Here is a 7,304-nt window from a genome sequence, read left to right as displayed (position 1 = left end):
AATTGTTTAGTTAATTAAATTAATTAATTTTATAATTTAAAAAAAAGGTTTATTTTTATAATAATCTAGTTAGACTCGTTAGATTTTAAAGTTAGTAAACTAACCTAGTTAGTTTGTTTCATAAAGTTAGTTTTCTTACTAAACAAAATAACCCAACATTAGTTTTAATTAAAGTCTGGGGATTTTTTGAGTAATTAACCGAAACTTTAAACTACAGGGGTTGTTTATGTATTTCCTGAAAGTTTCATGTGGGAAACTAAAAGAAATTAATTCAAAAAAAATAGATGCAGACCCCAGGACTCGAACCCGGGTCTGTACCCTCACACACAAGCGCATTAACCAGCTGAGCTGGGACTCCTCATTGAACAATATCAGCCCAGTAAAATATATATCAACTCGTTAAAATGACCTGATTCACAGCCCAGCGCGGACAGACTCGTTTTGGGCGGGTTTTTGGTGAGTTTTTGAGTTTTAAATCATGTTTTAACATTAATTACTCAACCACAACCTAACCTAAACCTTCTCCTATAAATACCACACTAATCCAAGTCCTAAACACTTTACAAACACTCTCTAATCTCTCCAAAACACTCTCAAATTCAAGCTCAAAGCTGCATTTTCGGGCAGATTGATACTCTTGCACTAAAAGTGGTATAACTTGCTCATTTCTTAACGAAATAACTTGATTCTTTTTCCTACTTGCTTGGTTAATCATGTAGTTTGATTCCTTGACTTCTCCTTGGAGAAATCAGACCTGGAATTGCTCCGAAATTGACCAAAAACTTTCTGTTTTGTTTCAAACTTATGCAAACTTCATCCAACTTGTGTGAAACACATCTCAAACCAATGTCCTAGTGCTTACAACCTTTCTTATGGTTGGTTAGGCTTAAAAACATGGTTGAGACATCTAAATCAGAGGTTAAAACCTCATAAACTTTCTGTTTTTAATTAGGGTTTTACCCACAAGTAGTGTACAAGTGTGAAACTTGTTGAATGTGAGATGGTTGGATTAGCTTGGGCTATCCTTCATAAGAATCCACTCATTACTTGATGTTTTGATATAGATTAGTTGTTGTTAATACCTTGATACTTGTACGTTCATGACCCTCCTTGTTGTTTATAACAACAAGTGTAGTGGTGAACAATAGAGGTGCCTAAATGGAAGCTTGTTCTTCCTACCTCATGTATGTATTCTATGACACAAAGAGGTACCTAAATGGAGACATTAATCTCCTACCTCATGCTTGAATCATAAGACTTGTAAACTATATAATATCTAAGTTATTCTATATGTATACATCTAAGTAACCAAGACTTGATGATGACTTAATAGTTATTTGTTAAGTGGACGTTACATCATCTATGACCATGCCCTTGTTACGACTCTAATGGATCTTAGAATCCATGAAATCATACCAACTCTTTTGAGTTTCAATAGTGTCAAGAACAAGAGTTATGTGTACAAGATGATTATTTTCACCTATGTTACTTTCTATATATTTTAAAAACTCCGAATCTATAATCTTCCGTTATACGCCAAACTCACACACCTACGTTTCCTTGTGTAGAAGGACAAGGTGCTCCGAACTAATTCATCTACAAACTTGCTCTCGGAACTTCAAGTCACCACTTGTAAACCGTGAGTATACTCGAACCCATTTTTACTTTTAACACTTTGGGTGCAACATGTATTCTATATTAAACGCACATGACACTTGAAACTTATTTGAAACTTACTCTATCCATTTAAACATGAAACATGAAACTTGTGAATCTTGAGACTATTTTGTGCTATGTGAACGTTTAATTCTTGTGTGTAGTTCCGCCTTAACAATAGTAGCGCTATAGGAGTAATGCACCTCCTCGTTAGTCTTTGGGGTATTGTTAGGAGGAGACATATCAACCTCCCGTTAAACTTTGGGTTAGGTACTTTAACGCATTGGGAAACTTGGGCTATCACTTGGACTACGTAAACTAGCACGTTGAAACTATTTTATTATGTTCATGTTGGATATGAGTTTTATTCTATTATGCTATGTAAACAAACTTGTATACTCGCTCTTTGCTTTTGCATTGAAACTCTATTTTAATACATGTTGCAGGTTGATTATTGAAGTATGGATTATTCATGAAACAAGTTTAGGGTGGACTAGATACACGCCTAGAATATTCTATCTTTTGTTTGTTATGTTACTTGTTGAAACAATGTTGTTATTTCCTTTTTGAATCATGTATGACTTTTAGTTTTGAAATGAAATTCGAATTTAAATTAATTATTGTCACATAGTGTTATGACGTTTTGAGCAATCTACACACTTCGTCTCATCCCGATGTTTCCGCCATCGGTTGGGGTGTGACATTGGCAACTTATAAAAGGTGTGCCAAATGGATGCATGGCGCATGGGTTTTGGCAACTTATAAAAGGTGAGCCAAATGGACGCATGGCGCATGGGTTGTGGCACTTTGTAAAAATTGAGCCAGATGGACGCATGGCGCATGGGTTTTGGCACTTTGTAAAAAGTGAGCCAAAGAGACGCATGGCGCATGGGTTTTGGCACTTTGTAAAAAGTGAGCCAAACGGACGCATGGCGCATAGGTTTTGACACTTGTAAAAAGTGAGCCAAATGGACGCATGGTGTGACAACCGGTAATTTACGGATCTTAATTACGTGATTAACAGATAATTAACGCGATAATAAATAGTGTTTACAGCGCGAATTAACTTAATTAGGCATTTGGAGTGCCTAGGAACGTATGTCCAACTATACAGTGCGCGAACGGTGAATTGCGGAGAAACGTGCTAAACGGTAAGAGACAACGGATTGAAACCGAACAAGAATACTGACAACGCCGACAAATAGTAAATTTTTACGATATATTTTAGCTTCGTAATCAAATTTTAGTGACTACAGTCGGAATCGGTTCGAAAAACGGAGTAAAGACGGTGACGATATAACTTTACGCGCTTTTTACGCAACCGACAACTAAACGTACAAACAACGACTACTGACCATATTGTATGTATTTTAATACATAAATTTTATCCTTTAACGTTAAACGGAGTTCGGGTTTTGACAACGGGTCTCGTAGGAATTACGGGCCACTTACACACGAGATGGGCTTGTGGGCCCTGGGCCCAAGCCCAACACCCACAAGCCTAAACCTGCGCATATATACTAGATCTCGAAAGATCTCTACAAGATCTACTACAATCTTACAAAATCTATTAAAATCTTGTCAAAAATCCTAATGAATCTCTACAAATCTCTTCACAAGATTTTGGTTCAATGGGTCAAATGCATGACCTGAATATAATATAAATACACAAAGGAACTTTGATCCTCATATCTCTATAAAGAGATCCATATGCAGACATTTATACACACACAAAAAGAAAAATGCCAATTACTCTCTCTCTCCTACCCTATCTCTCACTCTCGATCTGCATATACACACACACAGACAACACAAATCATCTACTCCTCTCTCTCAATTACAATTGCAGACACCACCACAAGAACCAAACTCCACCTCCATCTCTCCCACCTTCTCGATCCGTACCCCCCCTTCTGGTGACGACCCGACGGCGGAGAACCGTCGGCATACGGCGACGGTGGCGATGGATCTTCACGACGGCAAACAACCCCCCCTTTTTCTCTCCCCTCCGCTGGTGTGCAACCGGGGACGATAACAACCACCACCACCGTCTGGTGGTGGTGCGACGGTGAAACAAGAGAGAGAGCTGAAGAGATGAGAGAGAAACGAGACGGAGGGAGAGAAATGTCGAAGAGAGAGAGACGGTGGCGCGTGGCGGCACGTGACGGCGTGGTGTGGCGGCAATCGGAGCTGCAGGACCAACGGGTTCTGGCCGGTAAACAGGCTTTAACCACCATTTTCTTTTGACCTGTTTCGGTTCAGTTTTAGTGATTCAAAGTTTGGTTCGGTCTATGTTTAACTCGGTTTTCAGGTTCGGGATTTAACGGATCAGATCTGTGCTCGACTCAGTTCGACTCGGTGAAATTTAGCGCGACTCAGTTCGACTCGGTGAAATTTAGCGCGACTCAGTTCGACTCGGTGCATTTCGACTCGACTCGGTTCAACTCGATTTGACTCGGTCAAACCGAGTCAACTCGGGTTCCGGGTCAGATCTAGTATGGTTTGGGTTCGGGTCGGCAGTTTTGGCGGGTCCGGTTTGGTCAGATTTGCCAGCTTCAGAAGCGGTTCGGGTTGACTCGGTCAACCCAGTGAGTCGACTCGGTCAACCCGGTCAACTCAGTCAACACAGCAAGTTGACTCGGTCAGCTCAGTTTTCGACACGAGAAGATGGTAAAGATTTCACGGCGCAATACATTTCGTTATTCTTATAATTTTATATATTCCGTGAACGAGCTCAACCGATAACTTTAGCGACTATTTACACTTTAATTTGGCATATTTGATATATATTGCGTGAATTGATTGAATTTTCATAAAATAACGACAACTGTGTTGTCAGGGCGTCCAAAAAACAGAGGAAACTCTGCCCGTTTTTTTCGAGAAAACCCGTAAAATAAAACGAGTTCATTATAAAAATGTGCTTTTCTTGTAACACGACAACTATTGTTATAAAGCAACTTTTACGAGATACAAATATAAAGTTCCTTCGACAACGACTTACAACTTACGAGACACAACGATACGGAAATTATTTTGACGACAAAAATAAATATAGTTATTATTATATTTATTTCAAATAAACTCGAATCCTTTATAAATAAATATAGCATATTTATTTCAAATATCACACGACACGATTTCGCCTTATAAAATAAATATAGTTCTTATATTTATTTCATATATCATACGACAAATAAAACGAGTTCTTTTATAAAAAAATAAATATAGTTACATATTTATTTCCAAATACAACTCGAGGATTCTTTTGTAGAATGAGTATAACTCTTTTATATTCATGTCAAACGCCTTAACGGCATATGTATATATTGATAAGTTTCAAAACGCGATATATAATACAAGTCTATTATATATTACTTTCATACGAATATTCCTATATATATCAACGTACGACTTCATAAAATGAAGCTAGACGAATATAACTCAATCATTTTCATTAAGTTAACAACTTACGTCAAATCGTTCAGTTAACGATTCGGTAGAGCTCGGTAACACGTGGTTACCGTTCTTGCTTAGAAACTTATTAGATATTCCATGTTAGGGATATTGTAGAATGCACGCTAGCAAGCCACGCCTTGGAAACGACATCATCGAAGTCGTAATTAGCTAGCTTTGCACAGGAATATTCAGGCGAGTTCATAACCCCCACATTTTACTGTTTTACATTTTTTTATAAATGTTTTCGGGGTGGAAAGACATGCACGATTTTCAGAAACATACAAAGTTTTGAACAAACGCAAAACTCGTATTTCTAAATCATATCACGAATGGATTTCGAGGAACTCAAACGATCTACGAAAGGTTTATACTAAACATAACGGTTTTTACAAAACAAATGCGTATTTTCGAAATGTGAATGATTTTTCGTAACTAGGGAGTCAGTCAGGGTGGCTGGGGAGGTTCAGCCAGGGTGGCTGGGGAGGTTCAGCCAGGGTGGCTGGGGAGGCTCAGCCAGGGTGGCTGGGGAGGCTCAGCCAGGGTGGCTGGGGAGGTTCAGCCAGGGTGGCTGGGGTGGAATATATGTTACAGTAATTACGAATAATTTTTACATGGTATGGTTAGCGTAAGGAGGTTTACTACTTAGATCATGTGAGTGGGTAGGCGGAAACTTGAGGCCATTAATCCTCATTGTAGGACGGAGGGACAGGAGCGGTAGATCTACTTGGGTGTAGCGAGCCCAGCCCCAGGTCCAACATAACGGACCTCGGGGTGACTTAGTGCCCGATGCATAAATCCGCTAGGTTTGAGTCTTCCTACTTGCACTTCACACATATCAATGGCCTTGCAAACCATTGTTGATCTCTTTTTCCTTATTTGCTACATACCAGGGATTTTATCATACACGCTTACAAAGCGCTTGATTCATATAAAATAAAAACCATGTTTTATACAAATTCAAAGTATCGGTTTATACGAACATAGAGTCAAAGTCAGGGTGGGCATTGACGGTTATACATACTTTACAAATACATGGTTTTACGATCATAGATCGTTAAAAATACAAAGTCCTCATATAACTGGACAAGAAAATGATTTTTAAATTCGTTTTCTCAATACCATTTCGAAAACCGGTTATTCCAAAGATTTATTTCAAATCTTTCACAACTCAAAAGATTTACTTCAAGTCTTTTACAAACAAACTATGAACTCGCTCAACTTTATGTTGACTTTTTTCGCATGTTCTTTCTCAGGTTGCATTCTAAGACAAGGCGCGGTTGGAATAGGAGGACCATGAAGAGTCGAGTACTTAGTGGGCGTTCAGTTTCTAGAAGTCTTAGCTTTATTTGCTTCCGCTGTGCAATGAAGATACCAGTCCAGTCACGCCAATGCTCTGATAATTTCGGGGTGTGACACATGGCGCATGGGTTTTTGGCACTTTGTAAAAAGTGAGCCAAATGAACGCATGGCGCATCGCGTATGGCACTTTATAAAAAGTGAGCCAAACGGACGCATGGCACATGGGTTTTGGCACTTTGTAAAAAGTGAGCCAAATGGACGTGTGGCGCATCGCGCATGGCACTTATTGTTTCCTTCTAATGGAAGTTTTGTTGTCTTGGGGAAGATATTGATGTGACTGTCTGATGTCCCTGTCTTATCGGAGGTGAACAGGCGCCTTTTCAGTTCCTGTCAGTTACTTTCTGTCACGTCGTCAGGCCCTGTTACCCATGCTCACGAAAAAAGAGGTGACGTCTTCTCTCTCTTCTGACGTGTCCTTCCCTCATTGCTTGCTTTTCCTGGACTCCGACGGCCCACTACCCATCGCATTAAATGCGATGGGTATAAATAGGAGGCGGTTTCTTCTTCTTCTTCCTCATTTTTTCAAATTTTTCAAGTTTGATTTTCTCCATCTCTTTCATATTTCCTTCTGTCTTTGTTTGAAGACTTTCGTTTAACCTCTCAGTATCCTCATTATGTCTGGTGCAAATCCTTCTCAGAGGAAGAGGAAACAAAAAGGGAAAGCTCCTCCTGGCCCTGACCAGGCAGTTATTGGGTGGAAAGAAGAAGAGTTCCACAACCTTGTTCAAGGGATGGGTTTTCGCCCTGAGTGGGGAGCCCAATATCCGACTGCTGGTTCCACCGCCGTGGATGCTCCTCCTGGTTACTTGACTCTATACGCTGCATTCTTTCGG

This window comes from Helianthus annuus, chromosome 3 (genome assembly GCF_002127325.2).
Source record: "Helianthus annuus cultivar XRQ/B chromosome 3, HanXRQr2.0-SUNRISE, whole genome shotgun sequence".
Lineage (NCBI taxonomy): Eukaryota > Viridiplantae > Streptophyta > Magnoliopsida > Asterales > Asteraceae > Helianthus > Helianthus annuus.
Note: the sequence above shows the minus strand (reverse complement) of the source record.